The sequence below is a fragment of the Mus musculus genome, chromosome 7 (assembly GCF_000001635.26).
Source record: "Mus musculus strain C57BL/6J chromosome 7, GRCm38.p6 C57BL/6J".
NCBI classification, from domain to species: domain Eukaryota; kingdom Metazoa; phylum Chordata; class Mammalia; order Rodentia; family Muridae; genus Mus; species Mus musculus.
The window spans coordinates 113221142-113241847 of NC_000073.6; the positions used below are offsets into that span (position 1 = coordinate 113221142).

General features: G+C 47.1%; 1 protein-coding gene across 20 annotated transcripts in view; it reads left to right on the plus strand.

The window, feature by feature from the left end:
- Positions 1–20706, plus strand: part of Arntl (aryl hydrocarbon receptor nuclear translocator-like) — a 135656-nt gene that overhangs the window by 42671 nt on the left and 72279 nt on the right. For 18 of the 20 annotated variants that reach the window (XR_003946377.1, XR_001785467.2, XM_006507246.4 and 15 more), the window contains one exon: positions 13483–13555. The gene's annotated coding sequence lies outside the window, so the exon portion shown is untranslated. Of the gene's footprint in view, positions 1–6022; positions 12933–13482; positions 13556–20706 lie in introns of those variants that run through there. The other 2 variants (XM_006507247.4, XM_017321950.2) reach the window with 2 other exon arrangements.

Here is a 20706-nt window from a genome sequence, read left to right on the forward strand (position 1 = left end):
ACTCTAACCAGGCTTACCCAGGTTTCTCCTTCCCCGTGCTTTGCTAAAGCTGTTCTTAAGTGTTCTGTATACTGTATCTATAAGCCCTTGGGACCTGCAGGAATGATTAATTTAATGTGTTTTGTGCTACGAACTGTTTCTGAACCAGTAAATAAAAGATCACACGGCAGCTTCTTGTCTTGGATTCAGCCAATACATATCTCCCCCAGATGATATACACGATGCACATGTCCTTTACAGGAGATTCCTGGGCCACCAGCAGCCCTCTTATCTGGAAAGCAACAACAACAACAAAACAAACAAAAAAACCCACAAGGCTTTTATAGTTGACAAATCATGAAGTTTATATAATTTCTCCTAAAAGTTGACCATTGAGTTCTTGGTCAGGAACACAGCTCCTGTGATAACTGTTTCCATGGAGACATTAGCCTTGGCCCTCAGTTCGGCTTGCAGTACCTTTGCTGGGAGTGGAGAGAGCTGCTGTAGAAGACTGAGGACTGGTTGCAGGCCTCACCTCTCTCAAGATTGCCTACGATTTCTGAAGGAAGCTCATTTCCTTTTTTGGGTTCCTCAGTTTTCTTCTGACTGAATAGGATTTCCCTTTGAGATCCAGGTGGTGTCCTTTATTCACAATTTTTCCATGAGATAATAACATGGAATGAACACTTTCATGTGCAGGTCTAGACAGACCCTTTTAAGTGTTTACTAGCTTCACTGGGGGTGTGCAGATCTGGTTTCATTCAGGCTACTTGGGCTAGTTCTTCTGTTAAGGAGACCCACAGACCCCATACTCCCACAGTAGCTGAGCCCTGGTGGAGGGTGATTTCTTATGTGTCAGTCCAGAGTGAAGGGGGTCTAGGCCTGGTGTCATCAACAAGTGACTTCCACTTGGTGACTGAAGGTAAATGCTTCATTTCACCTTCCTCAGTGGGAAGAACCAGGGTACAAGGGGTCCTATCACTCTATGGTGAAGACCTTGAATCCCCCTGAGGTCAGATCTCAGTGCTGTGGACACATATAGCTGCAAAGGAGGCTAGGAAATATCTTTAATTGGGAGACCGTGTGCCCAGCAAGGTCGGTGGTGGAAAGGAAATGGAACACTGGGGAAGATGGTAGCCAGCCATTGTGGTGGCAATGGCAAAGTGGTTAGTTGATCTGGAGCTAGAGTGAATGAGAACCAGGGAATCCCTAAATCAGGAACCAGAAGTGTGGCAACCACTGAAACCAGGACAAGTACATCTAGAGCCATCTAGAGATCAGAGCACTTCACTGCTCACAGTCAGCAGCCAGCTTGTACCCAGGCAGCAGAAAGGACTCTTAATCCAAAAAATCTTAAGTTGTCAGCAAGAGGAAGCAAGCTCACCAATGTGATTGGCACAGTAGGAAGAACCCTTGCTGAGGAGTCAGAGACCTGTGTTTGAAACAAGCCTTTCTCTAGCTAGGCCATGGTGGTGAATGCCTTTAATACTAGCACTTGAGGCAGGAGGCAGAGCGATAGAGAGGCAGAGAGGCAGAGAGAGGCAGAGGTGCAGAGAGGCAGAGGTGCAGAGAGAGGCAGAGGTGCAGAGAGAAAGGCAGAGAGGTAGAGAGAGGTGGATTTCAGAGTTCAAAGCCAGCCTGGTCTACAGAGTGAGTTCCAGGACAGCCAGGGCTACACAGAGAAACCCTGTCTTAAAAGGAAGGAAGGAAAGAAATCACCTATGACCTGAGTAGGACATTCTAGTAAATATTATATTTATAAAAGAGGGATAGCTGTGATTGATGGCCTTTACTGCTGGAGCAGTGTGAGGCTAACGGATGAGGACCACTCATCACTTGCAGCTCCATGGCAACGGGTGGAGCATCTGTCTGTTCACTGTTGTATCCAGTACTCCTCCTAGTGCCTGGTGTGAGTCCATTCCTGAATGGAGTGTGGATATTCCAAGAGGTAGAAAAGGGCATATGCAAAGGAGCTCTCTGTCCTGCAGTCCTCTCTTCAGGAAAAAAGGTTCAAGACTCTTGGCTGGATGAGCAATGGAACCCACGTATAAAACCCAGTAGGCATCAAGTATCGAGGCAGACATTCGAGCATCTCCCAATTGGGTGACACAGTCTCACTGTGTGGATGACCAGCTATAACATGACTGAAGATAGAATCCATGGGTGTGAACCAGCCTTTAAAATGACTTGGCCAACCCGCTGACCTTCCAAAGACCACCCAGACTTGATTTCCTGCTTCAGAATAATCAGATGCAGTTATAAAATTCCTTCGATTTGAAAAGCCTGGCTTATTCAAACTATTGCCTTGAAGAAATGATCTAGACAAGAAGGTGTAAACATGGGCTTCATGGTTTTCTGAGATGAGAACTTCCATCCTAGTTTTAGTGGTGATTTTTTTTTTTCTGCTGGTAAAGAAATTGGGGTTCTTTCGATTAATTACTTTTGTTGCTTTTTTTTTTCAAACTTTATTCTCGTATTTGTTTTATTATTTATTTATTCACTATGGGTGAGCACCTTGCTGGGAACGGTGTGAAGCGGTTGTAGATGGGTTTTACTGCAAGAAAATGTGTTACTGAAATTTCTTCACAGTGTGCACCCATCTCTTTTAAATTCTCATTAAGGGAAGGAGAGAAAGGCAGCAGAATATTAACAGTGCTTCTCATCTTGTGGGATTAGAGGTGATTTTATTCCTGTTCTTACTGTGTGGTTTCCTTGGCTCAACCCTGCGTGTATCAGTTTCACAATCATAAAAGGGCACAAAAATTAGCCCTACAAATAAATAAGTTCATATTCAAAGCCAAAACTAAGATTGATTGATTGATTGATTGATTGATTGATTTTGGCACCTGTCCTGGGCTATGAACTCTCAAATACTTCCAGACTGATCCAGACTACTTCCTGACCAAGGCAATAAGGAACATGTACAGTGACAGGTATTCCTCCTATGTTAGGAAGGATGTCCAGCAACACCCCTGTGATTTGGCCAGGCTTAATCGCAATATGTATGTATGTATGTATGAATGTATATATGTATGATTTTTTTGAGACAAGGTCTCACTATGTTGTGTGATCCTTTCTTCTGTACCGCAGCTCCCTGACTCTATCCAGCATTAAGGGCTGGGCACCCCTGGCTCTCCCAGGCTCCTTCTATACCTGATCTCTCTATTCATGCTCAGGTTTGATTTTTCTGCTGCTGGCTTCTCAAGAGAACTCACTGTGGTCCTCACCTCCCTATAGTGTCCCTCTTTGTTGTCGCTCAGGTGAGTGAGCCGAGCTGTACTGGGGCAGAGGAGATTTGGAGGCACTGACCGGAGGCACTGAGGTAGCCACAGACCTTCAAGAAGACACTGGGCTGCCCTTCCCTCTGGGACTTAGCCCATAGGCAGCATGGCAAGCTTGCCTGTGGCTCTCAAAGGTGTCTGACTGGTCTCTGAAGCCAGACAGTTCCCAAGCTGTCATTCATCTACAGAGTTCTTGTATTGTGGCAGACTAAAGTGTTCCATATGGTGGCTGAGGTACAAGAATGAGCCAGTGACCTCACCTTAGCTGAGAGCAGCTTTGGGGAGAGAGAGGAAGCTAACCAGGAACTCAAGAAATAATTACATGCTGTGCAACTGGCCCCAGAGGAGGTAAGAAGTGTCTGTTAATAGTGGCACTGGAGGACCAGAGTGCATGGGAATCCAGGACTTTCATCCCAAGGCCTGGCTCCTCCCATTTCCCCTGGGCTTGGTGTAGGGCAGTGAGCCTCAGCCTTCCTAATGCTGCAACCATTTACGCTTATACAGTTCCTCATGCTGTGGTGACCCATCCAGTCATAGTTATTTTCATTGCCTTCATAGCTGTAATTTTCTACTGTTGTGAATCATGATGTAAACATATGATATGCAGGATATCTGATGTGAAAGGGTCATATGACACCCCCCATGGGTCCCAACCCACAGGTTGAGAAATGCTGGTGTAGAGATTAAAAGACCTCTCAGGTGCTTCGACAGCCTGGCCAGACCAGGGCCTGCAGGTGGAGGATCAGGTGAAGGCACAAAAGCTAGTTTGGCATTCCGAGTGACTCTCTCTGAGCTGCCCTAGGTAAGTAGATAGCTTTTTTGAAGACCGATAAGCCAGCCTTGATGTAAGAGTCCAGATTAATGCTTGTAGCAGCTTTGTCTGAGGCAGGTTTGTGTATTGTCTCCCATTATTTTCAGCATCTAAGTAGGTTCAGCAAGGATTTTGGCTGGTACCTCCAGGGAACTATTTTTAATGAACTCCTCTGCACTTCCTCATTAGCCCCAATTCCTCTCCTGGTAGCTCAGGCTCAGGCTTTCAAACAGACTGAGAATATACTATTTTTACTGTTGTTTCAAATTCTGGTCACTGGTGTTCAGGGATCACTGTGTAAGAGCTTTAGGTGACCCAGAAAAGCTTGGTGGCAGGCCCAGGTGAGTGATCATACACAGAGTCCTCATGAAATCTTCTAGACCTTCCTGACAAATCTTGGGGTTTGGCCATTCGTCCTACTCTTTGGATTTGCTTTTCTTAGAAAACTCTTGGGCCCTTAGCTTTATGGAGATACAACAGCCTTCCTCCCATAGAATCAGTGATGATGGTTCTTTACTGGCCAAAGGAGAAAAGGCCTTTGAAACTTGTCTCATCCTTATTTGATGTGGTGAGGAACGTTTTAAGTTATTCATCTCTTAAAGAGGTCCAAGGAGGACTCGCCTGACTATCTCAACTTTCTTACCCCCTCCCACCGCCTACTGTGACTTTCAGCTAGAGATCATTCCCGCAGGGTTGGGCTGGAAGTCTCAGCTACTGATTTTCTTGGTGAAGAAGGGAGTTTGTTGCCATTCCTATTTGGCCATCCCTACCTTCTGGTAAAAGGACATCTGTACTCATCGTGTACATAGAAAAGAGGCCCACAGAAGACCTCGGGGAAGGAACAATCCATCAACAAATGGACTTTTTCTCCTCAAATGTTCACTAGGCCAGATGTGTTAGGTTTTGTGTCAGATTTTCTTTCATAGATCCTTTCGGTTCTCAGGATGATTTTGGGGCTCAACTTGCAGACTTGTCAAGGAAGCCTTTTGCTTCCTGCTGCCTTCTGCCTGGGGCCCTGGGGCCCATTTTTGTCATTGTGAGAATGTTGCCTGGTTTGGGGGACATAGGTGTTGCTTAGCTTCTGGGTATCCTTGCTCCCATTTGGAAGGGTCCAGTCACATCCTTTATAGCCCAGGCACACCTCCAGACCTCCCTCTATGGGGTCAACATGTGACAAAATGCATCCAGTTTGCTCTAAGATAAGCCTGAGCTCTGTCTCTGTCTCTGTACGTGTGTCTCAGTATGTGTGTGTATGTGTGTGTGGTTTGGTCCCTGTGAAGGCTAGAAGTGGGGTTCAGGTCTCCTGGACCTGAAGTTATAGGGAGTTGTGAGCTGCCCTGTATGGATGCTGGGAACTGAACTTGGGTCCTCTGGAAGAGCAGTAACCAGTCTTCCCCCTGGGAGCAGGCCCAGGGCAGGCACTGTGGCCTAGAGAGTAATGCCACTGAACCCAGGAAGACAGTGAAGCTCGGAAACAGTTTAGCTTCTTGCCCAAATCCTCTGAGCAGGGACTGGGAAGCACATAGAAGAGCATTCTAAGAGGATGAGAAGCACTGTCTGTGGATCAGGAGCTCGGCAGCGAAGGCTGTCTGAGTCTCTCCCACTGCCACACCAGTACCCACCAGACTGCCGTTGCCTCTCACGCCGCATGTGCCGAGATTTCCTCCCAACTCTCATTTTTCTTGAGTTTTGTAGGAACTGTCCTGTCTCCTGCACTCTCAACATCGTATCTTCAGTTCCCCCCATGCTTGTTAAAGATGGCTGCATACTATTCTGTCCATCGAGAGGATGTCTTCAGTGAGCTGGGAGCGTGTAATGGAGCAGGTTTTAGATTGCTTTCTCCTTTTTGCTCTTTCAGCTAATGCTGCATTAAGCCATCTTTGTGTATTACAGAATCATTTCATTAAGTCGGCATTTATCTAGCTAATGGCAATGGCCCAAGAGTCGACAGAGAGTCAGATTTTCTCTTTTCAAAAAGAACGCTGTGATAACGTATTAAAAATGTACTTCATGCTGGAGACAGTCTTTGTTGTATTTTTCATGAGTGAAGAAGCCGGGTAACTAATGAGAAAGGAGGTATAAGCAAAAGGTGGCCATAATTTATTTGCCTATGTAGGGAGGTGAATCAATAAATCCTCTTAAGGAGCCATCAGCCTGTGAAAATCGAGGACATTTGTCTCCCAACACTTGATGCTTTGATTAAAATAATCGTGAAATAAAACCCGGATTCCCTTCAGAGTGCTGTAAGAAATGCCCCAAGACAAAGAAGTAAATGGAGAATTCTTTTTGGAGCCAGGGTCTTGTAGGCCTTGTGACCTTCCTGCTTCAGCATCCTCAGCGCTGGGACTGCAGCTGTGCGGCGACACCATGCCCAGCTGCACAGAGCATTTCAGAGGGAAGGAAAGACCACCCCTGAGTGAGTGGGGGGTGGAAGGCCCTGCACATGCGCACAGGCTTTTACTTCGGCTTTCTGTTGGCCATCAGGAAGTGACTAGGGTGAAACCAGCAAACAGGTGCCATGACTTGGTCCCCAGTACTGAGTTAAGCACTGGCTTTGGGGGTGCTGGGAAGAGTCCAACATCTGCTGCAATTGCTGAGTTTGTTAAGACTTCTTTTTTCAGTACTGCCTGTGGCCTCGAACATGCTACACACCTTCAGCCACTTGTTCCTGTTTCTGTTTCTGTGGACCCTGGCTCTAGGCATCATGTTTCATTTTAATCCAACAAATGTTTACTAAGTCTACATATGTCTAAGGTTACAGGGAGTAAACACTGGGGGAGTGAGATCCCAGAACCCCTTGTTTCTGAGAGGTTTGTGACCTGGGAGTGGGACATACGCAGCAGACTTCAAGCTGATGCTTGTTCAAGAGATTAAAAGGCGGGCCACCTCTTAGGAAAGGAGAGGTTCTGTCACTTGAGCAGAGTTGAGGAAGGTTTGTGAAGGTGCCTGACTTTTGTCTACACTTTGTAGGGTAGGTTAAAGTGCAGGGTGAGCTTTTCCAGCAGATGTGAAAGGCCCAGGTGGAGAAGGAGGTGTAAGGACAAGAGCTGTGTTGAGGTTCCGTTGAAATATTGTGTGTGTGTCCCAATGTTCATGGCCTTCACCTTAGGGTGACTCTTTGGGTGCAGCTGGTTCTAGGCATGATTGTAAAGCTTTAAATGAACTGGCTCATTTAATCCACACAGGGTCTCAAATGAGCCATGTCTGCATCTCCATTTCACAAAGGAGGAAGCTAAGACTTGTAGCTATGAGTTAACTATCTAGAATCACACAGTTATATCAGAGGAGACCCCACCCACACACCTCGAGGCTCTGTGTTGCTAACCACTGAGCTGCCCTGCTCTGATGCGGGAATGGGGGTGGAGGGAGTAGGCACAAATGCTGGAAAGAGTCAGACGCTCTAAGGTGAGAAGTTCAGGGGTGATGCAAGAAGAGAGTCAACCGTAGCCTGGACAGAAGGGAGAAGGCCTCTGAGTGGGTGTGGGAGGATGGACAGCAGGGTCTCTTCTGTACTGTGCACTTTTGGAGCAGAGCCACTGGAATGCATTGTCCCATCCTGATATCTGTGAGAGCAGGGAGCAGGACAAGGGGGACAGATGAGAGCCAGCCCTGCTCATCTGGCAGACCCAGGAGCTTTTCTGCATCCTCATTACGTTCATTTGAGAGCTGTTTTCGTGCTGAGACCCAAGTGTGACTCCTCCCCCACCCCAAATGCTGTGGCAATCGCTGTTTTTCCTCGAAAATTGGGCCCATGTGGGTTCTGTGTGGTTCCATTTTTATAGCCTTATTACCTTGTCCAGACAATGTAAGAGGCCTCTCTCTCTCTTTAAGCTTTGCTGTGAAAATCATCTCCCAAAAGGCACAGAGCATCTCTCATCACCTGGCTGGTACTGTCCGTGGCAGTACTTTCCTGCAGCCATGCGTGCTTCTCTTCCACCGCTTGTCTTGGGTCTCTGACCTCTGGCAATTTGCTGAGAGCCCTAGGTAACTCTCAAATCTCACTAAATGCTGGCTTGTTGCTCCCAGGAGAGTTTGTGCTTGTAAATACCCAGTCAGCTCTTTCCTTTCTTATGCCTCCCTCCAAATGACCTATGAGTGTCTGAAGCCCACACTGTGCCTCTGGCCTGGAGTTGATAACAAGAGCAGTTAGCATTTGGGGAGTCTGAGCTATTTTCAGGGAATGGATTTCTACTCATCTTAGTTATCCCCAGACCGTCTGTGTAGGTACTGTGGCTTCTCTTCTTTTGCAGAGAAATTGAGTCATAAAAGAATAGAGAAGGCCAGGGAGATGGCTCAGGAGGTAAAGTGCTTGAAGAGCTGAGTTAGAACCACTGATCCCATGTAGAAGAGGCGGTCACGGTGGCTTACAGCTCTAATCTTAGTGCTGCAGAGTTGGAGACAGGCAGCTCTTTGAGGCTGGTGGGCTGGCCAATTTACCGTAATTGGTAAGTTGCTCCTGCTTCAAGAAACAAGATGCATGAGAAACAGAAGAACAACAACCAAGATTGTCGTTCTCTGGCTTCCATAAACGTGTAGTGTAGACATGCACTTGCACATATTTGAGCTCTTGCATACACAAACATGCAAACACACGTGCACACATGGTGTCTTAGGGTTTTATTGCTGTGAAGACACACTATGACCAAGGCACTCTTATAAAAGAAAGCATTTAATTGAGGCTGCCTTACAGCTTCAGAGGTCTAATCCATTGTCAGCATGGTGGGGAGCTTAGTGGCATGCAGGTTGTCATGGTGCTGGAGAAGGAGCTGATTCAAAGGTAGAAAGGAGACAGTGTGCCACAACTGGGCGGAGCTTGAGCATAGGAGATCTCAAAGCCCGCCCCACAGTGACATCCTTCCTCGAACAAGGCCACACCTCCTAATAGTACCACTCCTTGTGGGCCAAGCATTCAAACAAGTGAGTCTGTGAGGGCTATACCTATCCAAACCTCCACCCAAGGCTAGACAACCTTGCCTGGGATCACAAAGCTAGGAAAAGACAGAGTTGGCCTTCACCAGTCTTTGTGCCCTGGAGCCAATGTACTTGCTTCATCCACTTAATAAATGATTAAGTACAACATTCTAGGAACTGTTCTTGACTTAAGGAGCAAGGGAAGAAAAGGGGAGGGAGACAAAAAGCCCACTTCTAGCACAGGTGCAGATGGGAACTTAATGGGTCCATAATTGGGGAAAGGGATGTAGGAGGTCACCAAAGAAGATGAACTCTGAATGGGGGTTGACCTTGTCATGGCCCATCTGGCTCCTGTTCCTTGTTGCTGTGTTGGCACTGGGGATAAGCTGCCCTTCTCTGAGGACAAGACTGCTGGCAGCCTCAGTTTAGAACGTGTGTGTGTGTGTGTGTGTGTGTGTGTGTGTGTGTGTGTGTGTGTGTGTTCCTTTCTCTGCATCTGGCCATCAATTCTAGAACAAGGCTCTGATTGGCTTAGTTTGGAGGGTATACCTCTCCTTTCAGCCAATCACTAAGAGGCCAGGGAGGGATGTGTTCCTATCCCTGCCTAGGCAAACAGCCTGTCTTAGAAGACCTGCACTTGGGGCAGACGAAGCGAGGCAGAAGACTGTATAGTACAATAGTGCAGAGATTCTTTGTTTAGGTTTTTATTAGAACTAGCCCAGATCCTGCATGGAGTAGTGATTGGGAGACTGTGTGTAGAGGTGACTGGAGTGGTTAGGAGGCTACTAGAGGGACGCCAAGGATGGCTGCTGGGACGCCAGCTATGGCTCCTGAGGGAATCACAGTTGAGTTTTACCTCTAGTTATGGTGCCAGGAGGTGGAAGAGAAGATGAGTGTGGGCATACAAATAAGTAAACAAGACTTAGTGGCTAGCCAGAGGCTAACAGCTGAGGGGTTTCAGAAGGGTTTGCATCCCCTGGGGGTCAGGGGAGTAAGGATTCATGCTCTGAAAGGTGAACTTGTTGGCTGGAAGTCTGTAAGTGCCAAAGCACTTCACATATCTCATACTCCTTAAGGCTGTGACTTCTTTTTTTTTTTTTTGACAATAACATTTTGTTTTTCTTCATTGCTCTGTTTTTGTTTTCCTCTTGCTTGTTCAACAAGATTATGCATTTTCAGAGAGCAATGTTTTTTATAGTAAGAATGTAATAATTACTTATTGAATGAATATTTGTTTAATTTACTTTTAAAATTTATCCAAAAGCAAAAAGAAAAGAATTTCTGGGCAAAATATATTTCATTATGATTATGGTTATTATTGTAGTCTTTTAAAATTGATTATTTGGGAATTATCATGCACTCCATCATGCTCAATCCCAGTCCTCCTGTATCCACTCCCCCCCCCCCCAAAAAAAAAAGAAGAAAGAAAGAGAGAAAAGGAGGAGGAAGAGGAAGAGGAGGAGGAAGAGGAGGGAGGAGAAGAAGAAGAAGAGGAGGAGGAGGAGGAAGAGGAAGAGGAGGGAAGAGAAGAAGAAGAGGAGGAGGAGGAAGAGGAGGAGGAGAAGAAGGAGTCCATTTTGTGTTGTCTATATACTCATTGGAGCATGGTCAAATTCCTAGCGGCCAGCCCTCCAAGGGAGGGTGAATATTTCTCCTCCTGTACCCATACCGGAAGCCATCAACTGAGGAGAGTCTTGTGGCAGACAGAGAAGAACAGGGCCAGCTCTCCCTTACCCAGGGACATCAACATGGCTTCATGCAGCAGCCCAGACCATACTTCTGCATGGGCTTCGATGGTGACATGGGCCTCCGACATTAACACTTCCGCTGGCCTCCTCTGGACCACCGACCCACTCATGGCCCACAGTGGCTGCACAGACCTCAACATGACCTCAGCTCACATCAGCAACCCCCAGCTCTCCGAGGCAGCAAAGCCCCAGGATACCACCAAGGGGAATCAGCCAGCAGCACAGACTGCAGACATCCTCACGAATCTCAGGCTTAATTGAAGCCCAGGGCTGTAGTGTGGACGACAGAGACTAGCATGGCCTCTGGTGGCATCACAAACCCTGTGGCCTTCAAAGGAAGTCCAATCTAGAAAGTGAACCCTTCTCCTGCCTCTGTCATTGATCAGAGCCAGGACCACCCACCCACTGCTGGGCAGTGTGTTCAGGGGACAGAGTCTCTGTCTGCATAAGCTCTAGCCTGCATACCATCCCACTGATCCTAGTGGGCAATGCCAACATGTTGACCCCACGCGTCTTTCTCACTCCATCACATCTCCAGCTCCACCTCTCCACAGTGCACACACTGCTCCCTTGGTGGTGGTGGTTGTTTGTTCATTGTAGTGGTGCCTGCTGCCTTGTGTGGTGAGGTGGAGGCAGCCTGCGTGTCTTCTGCCTCCTTTGCTGACTTCTTATTGTGCCATAGCTGGAAAGGGACATTGACTGTCTCTCACTCCCTTCAAAATGTTCCCATTCTACAAGAGGGCAGAAAATATGAGAGCATCAGGGCTGCCAGGCAAGAAAGGGATGATAGATTGGTGGGGGTGGGGGCATTGACTTAGAAACCTGGCTTTGCCCTGCACCTGCCCCAGAGCCTGTAGATTTAGAAATGCCTGTCCCTCTGGCATCCTTGCCAGGAAGACTGAAGGATTCAAGCAAAGCCATGCTAATAATTCATGAATGTGAGAACAAGTTTGAGTGAGTGTTGGATGTGGAGGGAAAGCTAAGGGAAAGAACTCAGTTGGACAAGTTGCTTTACACTGCGGTGCTGACACTGCCAGGATCAAGTCTCATGAACATGGAGTCCACGTTAGATGTGCTGAGCTTGAGACCCCCCACTAGTTAACATAGAACAACGTGTGCGTGCCTCTGACTTGACCCCAGCAATTGACTGTTGGTCAGAGGAGAGGCCCAGGCTGGGAGAAAAATATCTGGGTGAGCATCAGGTGCGGAGGTGAGATTGAACCAGACTAGATAGTCCACCAGGGAGTGAGGGCAGAGAGACAGAAGTGAAGTAGGCCCTGAGGCCTCTGAGAGAAGATAAAGAAAAAGAAACAAAGAGAAGGAGGTGGGGAGGTGAAAGGAAAACCTAGGTGTGCTAGCAGTGGCAGGAGAGTGGCCAGCTAAAGCGGTGATTACCTGAGGCAAGGTCCTATAAGGGGGGATTAGGACATGACCATGGGTCTAGTGGATTGACGGACCAATCAAAGTTGTGTGTTTAGCTAAGTCTTAACTTACAGACAGCTTGAGTTCCTGTCCCGGTGTGTGTGTGTGTGTGTGTGTGTGTGTGTGTGTGTAAGAGAGAAAGAGAGACAGAGACAGACATTTAAGATGGGTTGAAATTAATCCAGAAAACATGTGATTATAGTACCATGGTAGAGTTCAGCAGTGTATTCATTCATTCATTCATTCATTCATTCATTCATTCATACATGCATGCATGCTTTACTGAGACTTACTGGTCCCAGGGACTGAGCTATAGTTTCCATTCTACAGATGAAGAGTGTTCTGGAGGTGGATGGTGGCAGTGGCTGTGCAAAGGGACACTGTGAGCACTGCCAAGCTCTGTATGCCAAATGGCTGAGATTATGAACTTTATTCTATATGTATTTTGCCACAACCTAAGGAAGAGTCACACTTAAGAGGGCATTATGAACCTGGCATGGGCTACAGTGTTATAACTGATAGCATCAGTAGGTGGTCAATGCAGTGGAAAAGGACATCAACCAGAGGGGATGTTGGGGCGGGTGTGTGTGTGTGGGGGTTGGGTCTGTGTTTGGGGATTCACTGTCTGTCTTATCTATCTGGACAAGCAGGGTCAATTTCAGGAATCCAGGTGAGCCGAGGCTGCCACGTGAGGCTGGGCCAGTCGGTACAGGCCTGACATCCTGGCTTTGATTCTGAGAGCCTCTGAAGGTTTCTGCCCAGGGCTGTGTCATTGCCAAGGTGTGCCTTTAGATTAATCTCATTAATCTGTCTGGCAAACTATTCCCTATTCAAAGCAATGGGACTGGGGCATGCATACCTTTGGTGAAAACCAGATTCTTTTAGAACCCACACATGTGGTAATGAACTGAATGGGTGGGTTTTTTTCACATCCACTTTACACATTTACTGAGGATCATATAAATGCATGTGGTATTCTGGGCAGCGAATTCAAGGGGTAGGGTGATTCCACAAATCTCTCTAAAAATCTGTAGTCTAGAACCCTCCCACTCCCAAAGAAGTAAGAAATCCTGTCATATCAGTGTATCATGGGTTACTACAGACATGTCACAAGTGTTTCATGGAAGCTGAGAGAGTGGGGACCTGGGATGTCAGGAAGGCCCCTAGGCCAGTTTGCAGAGTAAGCTGGGTGGGGGGGGGGGTGGGTTCTAGACAGAAGCAGGGCTGGCATCCTAGGAGAGTGGTTAGTCAGAACTTAATATTAGCACCAGTTGGAAGATGATATGTAACAGTCTCTTCTAGAGCTTAACTTTTCTTTCCTTGCTTTCAGGTGTTGTTGGCTGCAGTGAATGCTTTTGGAACCAAACTTAAGGCTTCAAATGTGGAACCCTAGGCCTTCATTGGTAAGTTTGTTTGATGCCTATTTACCAAATGATACGGTTGAGGTTGTGTTTGAGATGAAGAGCAAGGTTGTTATTGCGGGTGCTCTGTGGATGTTATAAAGCCTGAGTCCCATAGAAGTCTATATCCTAGGCAGAAGGGATAGTGAAATCTCACTCTAGGTTTGTATGATTGGTGTAGATCAGTCGTTCTCAACCTGTGTGCTGCGACCACTTTGGGAGGTTGAATGACCCTTTCACAGGAGTCGAACATCAGATATCCTGCATGTCAGATATTTATATTGACTCATAACAGTAGCAACAAAAACAACCTTATGGTTGCAGGGGGTCACCACAACATGAGGAACTGTATCATAGGGTCACAGTATTAGGAAGGTTGAGAACCACTGGTGTAGACAGAGGTCAGTGGAGGAGAACCCTGGAGTTCAGGGATGAACCTCACAGACAGGTGGTGCTTTGGCATTCTCTAAGAAGAAAAGGTAGATGGGAAAGAGTCTGTACATGGGAAGATGGATAGAGGGTATAAAGAAAGTGGGCCTATCTGCAGACCAACAGGAACAAAAGCCTTGTCTGAAGCAACATAGATCTTTGGTGGGATTTATTACCATCTGGCTATTACAGCCCAGGTCAGTGCTCTTGTTCAGCGAAGGACCAGAGGCTAAATATTTTTGCTTATAAAGTGATGTGGTCTGTCAGAGCTACTCAGCTCTGTTTGGTAGCCTGAAAGCAGCCAGGCTGCTCTGCAAATGAAGGGAGGATGGCTGTGTTCTACAGAAAGGGGCTGGCTGGACTTAACCTGTGGTCTGTCCTTTGTCAACTCCTTTTCTAGACCCCAGCTATTTTCAAGACAATAGGAATCTGTTTAAGTTATGTTGAGTGGAGAATTGACTGAAGTGACATTTTAGGAACACTTATCTGATGGCTAAACAGGTTTTAGAGGTAATACATAGTGCTGTCACGTGGCCAGTGGCAGATACACAGTCTGTGGGGGGGTTGCAAGGGAAGAGCCCATCTGATGTGCAGTCTTGACTCTAAAGACAGGAGTCAAAGATGAAAGTTGAGATTTGGTGTTTCATGGCAGTATCATCAATGGGAGCTGGAAAGAGATAGTTAATGTTGCCACCAATTGATCGATTGCCACGTTGAGGACTGAACCCAGGCCTTCATGCATGTTTGACAAGTCTTCAACACTGAATTTCATCTACTCTTCTGACACTGTCTTCAGATGAATTAAATGGCATTGGGTCATGCATAGGAAACATCCAGTTTACAACTGGTGATAAAGGACTGAAGCCTGGGCCCAGACACTTATGTCTGAAGATGTAGAATAGGCATCTTAGTTTGGGTTGTGAGCCTTCGCCTTTAACAGCTGAGCCATCTCTCCAGCCCCACACTGTAGTTTCCAGTAAGTGGAGGGCTGAGTTTTAGAAAACATGCATAAATTGGGGTGGGAGGCAGAAGGTCAGAGATACCCAGAGGCCAAGGAAAAAGGTTTCCTTATAGCTGAAACAGAAGATAGGGCCAGAGGAGCCTATCCTGTAGCTTTGGGGCAGGCCAAGCATGTCGTGACCAGTCCTCCTTGCCTTTCTTAGAGCCGAGTGTGTTGGCGCTTGTGTGCACACTGGGCTTCCGACAGCCTTCTTAGGCTAGCTTTGAGGTGTGGTGTTCCCAACTCTGCCACAACTTGCACCGTGGAATTCAGCTTGGGTTTGGAGTTTTGCCATGAGACGAGATGTGATCTGCTGTGGGGAAATAGCCGTATTTGCGTTAAATGAAGGAGAGAAATAGAATAGCCAAAACTGAAGTCAGATTTGGGGTGGGGGGATCTGGACAAGTGTGTGGGATTCGGGATCACTCCTGAGGTTGCTGACCGGTTTGTGCTCTATGCATCCTGACATACGCTCCGTGGTTGGAAATCTAAAGACTGTTTGCCTTGGTTTGTGTGAAGGTTTCAGTTAGATCGAACAGCAGAAGCAGTGGGTTATCTATGGAGCCACTGTTGACTGAGCCCTCATCCTGTATCAAGTAGAGTGCTGAGTCCTCCAAGTACATCATCCCATTTTAGTTTTACATGACCTCTTCTGGGAGAGTTAGTATTCCAGTTTCAGCTATAAGGAAACCCATCCACTAAGACGTTTAATAGCCTGTCCATGGTAACAAGGGATTAGAACCTAGTTCTGTGTGACCCTTGTGCTGTTTGCTTTCTCTTATCTAAGTCTGGGATTTCTTCTCCCAGATATAGATGGAATCAGATTAACACTTGAGAGCAGAGGGCAGGTGTTCCCACTTCTCAGGAACCTGTGAAAAGGGTGAGAAATGCATTTGAAAATCTGGAAGAAATGACAATCAAACCTCAAGTGTTAATAGCTTCCCAGGAAGATGGTCCTTCAGTTGGAGAAGGTGGTGGCTCTGGGTTTGGAGAGGAACTGCCACAAAAAGCAGGAGAATGGAATGGAGTCCTGCCTTGTGATCATGTTGTGTATATATATATATATATATATACACACACACACACACACACACACACATATATATATATATATATATATATATATATATATATATACATACACACACACACACATATATTTTTTTTATTTTTTTTATTTTTTTATTTTTTTTTTTTTGCCAGTGCTTGGTGTTAGTCTCTGCTCCTCTTCAGCATCAAGCTACAAAGTTTTGTTTTCTCACCATGTCCCCAGCATTTAACACAGTCAGGTGTGAAGTGTGTCATGTGCTAAGTATTTGCTGCTTCCAGGGGGTCAGATAATATTGAGTACTGTTTTTGTTACTTTTCTATTGCAATGATAAACCACCATGACCAATGAGACTTGTGAAAGGAAGTGTTTGATTTGGGGCTTACGTTTCAGAGGGTTAGAGTCCCTAACCATCTGTCTTAGGGTTTCTATTCCTGCACAAACATCATGACCAAGAAGCAAGTTAGGGAGGAAAGGGTTTATTTGGCTTACACTTCCATACTGCTGTTGATCACCAAGGAAATCAGGACTGGAACTCAAGCAGGTCAGGAAGCAGGAGCTGATGCAGAGCCATGGAGGGATGCTCTTTACTGGCTTGCCTCCCCTGGCCTGCTCTCTTATAGAACCAGCCCAGAGATGGCACCACCCACAAGGAGCCTTTTCCACTTGATCACTAATTGAGAAAATGCCTTACAGTTGGATCTCATGGAGGCATTCCCTCAACTGAAGCTCCTTTCTCTGTGATAACTCCAGCTGTGTCAAGTTGACACAAAACTAGCCAGTACACCATCCTGGCAGGGAACATGGTAGCAGGTAACGCAGTGGAGCAGTAGCTGAGAACATAGGTCTTGAGACACAAACCACCAGGCTGAGATAGCTAGCAGGGAATAGCATTGGCTTTTGAAACCTCGAAGGCCACCCTAAGTGACACACCTCCTCCACCAAAGCCACACCCCCTAATCCTTCCCGGACAGTCCCGCCAACCAACAGGGCAACTGGGAACCACATTTTAAATATATGAGCTTACGGGGTCCGTTCTCATTCATACCACCAGAGACACAGTGACAGACCCTGCTCTCAGTACTACAGTTACAGCGGTGACACGGAATGGGGGTGGTGCAGGTGGTCTGTGTTATCACAAGGCAAACAGCATGTCTAGAACACTGGAAATGCTCATGGTAAATTGTAAAGTGAGGTAGAGTAGAGAATGAAGGGCCGATGTGTCAAGTAGGGTGGTCAGGGAAGGCCTCTCCTACAAGCAAAGTGGGAGCCCATGGGGAAACATATGAAAGCTCTTGTAGCGGGTGTTGGTTTCTTAGCTCAGGTCTCCACACTTCTCCATCTTTTGCTTAGGACTGCATCGCCCTGGCTCCCTCAGTCAAGGGCGCCCTCCTGAGGTCTCTCTGGCTGTGCTCAGTGTTCTGGCCCTGGGTCATCCCACAGGCTCACTCTCCCAGGGCTCTCCTTCAGCCTCCTCAGCCTGCTTGTCTCCTGCCCTTCCCCTTCGTTAGTGTCAGGCCCTGCTTGACCCCCTCTTCATCTCTCTGCTGTTCTTCCGGATGATACCCTCTGTACCCTTGTTTCAGAGACCTGTAAACCTGCCTCACATCCAGACTTTACCAAGTCTCCCAACAGTGCCCTTCTCCCCCAAGTGCCCCTGGCCTGCCTCCCTCCCCTCTTCCTGACTCACCCTTTCCTTGTCCTTTCTCTCATCTGTCATATCCAGTGTCCCCCCATGTTCTCATAATTTGCAAACTCCTTAAATATTTAGCCTCCTCTCTCTCCCACTAATGCCTTACCGTGTGTGTGTGTGTGTGTGTGTGTGTGTGTGTTCGAATGCATAAAATGTGTGGAGGTTTGAGGATATAACTTACAAGAATCTGTTCTTTCCCCCCACCAGGGGTTTAAGGATTCAACTCAGATTGTCAGGTCTGTGTGGCAGTCCCCTTTACCTGCTGAACCACCTCACTGACCCTTGTCAATTATTTTTCTTCTCTTCCTTTGTTGTTTAGGACTCATCATTTAAGGGAGCGATCTACCCCTCCTCTATACATCCTATTAATTGGCTCTCCTATCCATCTTTCCCCTCCCTCATTCTAGTTCACACTCCTGTCAATCCATGTTTCCAACTCACACATCTCATGGCTTTCATCTATGTCAACCTTTCCATGGGATCCTCAGTGGTTTAGAGTAAAGGGCTTTACAGCCCCTGAAGAGCCTGTAGTCTCCCATCACCTGGCATTTAGCCACTTGCTACATTGTCACAAATGCCAACCTCAGCCCAGCCCTCCAATGGCCTCTACTTTTAGTACCTTTTCAAGCTCTGGGTTCTCGCCTGGGAATGAGCTGGCCACTATTCACCTAGGGACTCAGTTTCAATTTCTCCTCTTCTACCAGATATCTCTCATTTCCTCCCTGGACCTGGAGCTGAACTTCCTCCTGCCTCCCATAATACATTGCATGGCTCTCGGTGCATAAGGCACTTACAGGAGGGCTGTTGACTTACTTATCTTTAATCCTCAGTAAACTAAGCTTCTTAAGGGTGCAGAACACACAGACACACACAGACACACACACATACACACACACACAAACACAAACATGGACATACATGGACACACACACAGTCCCCTTCCACTCTTTACACACACAAACACAAACATGGACATACATGGACACACACACACAGTCCCCTTCCACTCTTTACATAGATACTGACAACACACACACACACACACCTCCCTCTTCGTTCCCAGCCAGCACAGTGCACCTGGCTCAGGAAGTGTTTGTTGAAAGAGTGTGGATAGCAGAGTCTGTTTGCACAGCTCAACAACAGATTTGTAATGTGATCAGGTGTACCTGGAGTTGGAAGTTCATTGGTGGTTGGATTTGATTGAGCCATAACCCTTCTTAGCTTCAGGTGCTGGACAAACTCTTCAAGGCTGGAGTTTGCCGTTGACTGTTATGTTTCCTGACATCCTAGGACTTTGGGAGCATTTATTCCCTATGTTCTTTGCCTCTAATTTTCATTTATAGTATGCTGTTGTTGATGGAATAATACCTGCAATTCAAAATGAAAAATAATCCATCAAGGAATTCTTAGGAATGAAGTCCACCCAACTTAGTCTTGGATGAATCTCAAATATCCTAAATTAGCCCAGCACTGATTCTTGCCAACTCCTGTCTGGTAGCCTTTCCTCTGCTCTGGCTGGTGGGTATGGATCCCTAGTCACCCTCTGTGGCTGCAGATATACTGCATCTAGAGTCTTGTAATGTCCCCAGTGAGTGTGTACTGAGAGGTGACATGGACATGCAAGGTTCTCAGGTGTCCCAGGCAAGTGTCTGCGTTCCATCCAGCAACTAATGTAGTTGCTGAGTTTAGAGCACATTAGGGTATATGCTTTTGTGGGGGACTTTGGGCTCCATGCCAGCCTCCTTCACTTCCTTCTTTGTAGAACTGAGATGCTGTGCCAAGAATGCAGCCCTTATCTGTGTGCTCCCAGCAAGCTAGGAAGGCTTCCCAGAAGAGCTGTTCTAGGCCCAGAGGTGTCTTGCTGACCAGGGTACCTGAACAGGCTCTCAGCTGCCTTCCTTCCTTTCAGACTTCCTCCCTGTGCAGGGACTTTCCACAGCTGCTCATTCTGCATGGAAAACATTTTACCCTGTCTTACCCATCCCATGTCTGTGAGGTCCTTGCATTTCATCAAATTCAGTGGAAAGCCTTCCTTGATAAGAAAGCTAGGTTCTTCCTTAGGGAGGAAATAGAATCTGGCTTTGGTATTGGGGATTGAGCCTAAGGCCTTCACATGCTAGACAAGCTCTCCAGCTCTGAGCCATCTCCTCAGTTCAGAAGGTTAGGTCTAACCATTGATTTTTACATATCATTGTCCACCCCTGATTGACAGCTCTGTGTGTGTCAAGCACTGCCAAAGTGCTTGGTGGGAAGCTACTGCATGTAGGGGCTCAGACCATTTAAACTGAGGTACTGTTGTGACTACCCAGAACACACCATACAGGACACCAAGGCCTGACGGACTCTGACAGTGAGGAGGCTAGTCCCAGGTTCCAGGCTGCCAATGTGTGCTTGTGCCCATTCTTCTATGTCCCAAGTCATGTGTCCCAGCAACCCATCCTTCTCCTCCTCCTGGCCATCATTCATCACAGATGTCATCTCACAGTTATTTGTGTCCTTATGGCAAATGGCTGTTTGTTCCCATGTTGGGCAACCCCTGTGAGCCCAAGGATGGCGACGGTAACTAAATTTATAAGTAGGTGTCCTGCCTATGCTGACTGACAGCCTAAGGAACCAGTCACTCATCCCTGGAGTCTCCCTTGCCCTTGTCTGGGTGCTGACTGTGAAAGAGCCTGGCAGACCCTCTGCTCTGTAGAACTTACTTTTGTTACGCCATGACATTACCCAAGCCCTACTACCTGGGATCGGCAATGGAGCCATCTGCTAAGGAAGCATGGAGGCTTGGTGGAGTCTGCCCCTTTTTGTGGTCTTGTCTACCTGGATCCCCCTTGTCCCCTTGTCTTTTTTTTTTTTTTTCCCTTTCCTGTAATGAAAGGAGTCGCTGGGCCTCCTAGGACAGAGGCTGGTATGTGGACCTGCATACACTCCCAAGAATGACTGACCACGCGGGTCATTATGACCTGTGTGCCTGCCACCCTGGTCCT